This window comes from Carlito syrichta, unplaced genomic scaffold, assembly GCF_000164805.1.
Source record: "Carlito syrichta isolate Samal-C Ts95f unplaced genomic scaffold, Tarsius_syrichta-2.0.1 Scaffold287588, whole genome shotgun sequence".
In the NCBI taxonomy this organism is placed as follows: domain Eukaryota; kingdom Metazoa; phylum Chordata; class Mammalia; order Primates; family Tarsiidae; genus Carlito; species Carlito syrichta.
In genome coordinates, this window is record NW_007231684.1 from 417316 (window position 1) to 418965 (window position 1650).

Consider the following 1650-nt stretch of genomic DNA (forward strand, 5'->3'; position numbering starts at 1 on the left):
GATCAGACCCACCTGAGCAACTTGGTGAGACCTCATCTCTACAATAAATCAAAAATTAGCCGGGCGTGGTAGAGCGTGCCTGTAGTTCCAGCTACTTGGAAGGCTGAGGCAGAAGGATCGCTGGAGCCCAGCAGGTCGAGGCTGCGGTGGCCTGGAGCGGCCACTGCACTCCAGTCTGGGCAACAGAGTGAGACTCCAACTCAAAAAAAAATAAAAATAGAAATAAAAAATAATAACAAAATAAATTGTTGATAAAATAAAATAAAAACATCTTTAAATTTTAATTTATACATTTTTGCCTGCTCTGTTAGATAGGTTTATGCTGTCTCTGATGGATGTTTTAAGATCATAAAACCATCACTTCTTTAGCACTTTTGATACTTGGTGTCTTTAGTAGGTTTTATAATTGGAAAACTGAATCTCCTCTCTATCAAAGAGTCTTTTTGAAATCTTTGACAATTACCTGTGATCTTATTTTGACCAAGTGCTTTAAACCTTTAACATTTACAAATTCTAAATTGTCTTCTTTACCTCTAACTTTTTGGATATTAGGGCCCTTGGAAATTCAAGAGAAATGTAGCTGACATATTTGGTATGTTGGAGTTATTCAGAAAGCATTGTCAAATGTGAAAGGGTGTTTAGCTTTCTTTGGGTTATATTTGCATGATCTTGTCCTTCCTCATTTTCAGTCTCCCATAGCATCTCCACCATATGCCAGGGACGCTACTGAAGGTGATCAGGAAGGGCATATGACCCTACAAAGCCACTGGCCTGACTTCGTACCCCTCTTTACCTACCAGTCAGAAACAGTCACCTCTTCACATACCCATCAGGGTACCTAATTCAGCCTAAGAAATGCCCCCCCTCAGGCAGGAGAATTTCCACTAAGACAAGCCCCTGAAGGCCTTGAGAACAAGGCCAGCCCAGGGAATTCAAGTTCATTCTCCTTTTTCAACTTTGGATTTATACAATTGAAAAAATGACATGCCTGCTTACTGGGATGGTCCCAAAAGTTGGAAGGTTTACTTACATTCATCTTTGCTACTTATAACCTCACCACCTCTCCTAGGCTGATAGTCTGGTGCTCATGACACCTTCCAACTCTGAGGAATATAGGATGGTATTGGAAAAGGCTCATCAAAGGCTAAGAGGCTTAATGAGTTACAAGCTAACAGTCCAATCAGAGCCCCAGCAGCACAGGCCACACCCCAGAGACTAGGCCAGGTTAAACCATTGCAAAGAATGTTTAATAACTGGAATGCAGAAAGAAGGGGTTCCTAAAACTGAAGAGCCTAAATAAGTTTCAGAGGTACAACAGGAGCCAAAGGGAACTCCCTTTGTCTTTCTTGAGAGAATTTTTGAATCCTATGGGCAGCTTCTAACATTGGACCAGAACACCCAGAAAACATGAGACTATGTCCAGAGCACTCTGATAAAAGTCATAAGAAAGAAACTATCAAGAGTGAGAGGGGAACCAGAGATGCTGATATCCATTGTCTTTAAAGAGTTCAGTTGCCATGACCTAGTCCAGGAAAAGCAGAAACAGTATGGCATAAACAACAAACTTCCCTGCTCACTGCAGCTCTCAGCCGTGACCACTCAAGACCCAGTAAGGTGCTTGCTAGAAATGATAAATAGCCATGGGTAAGA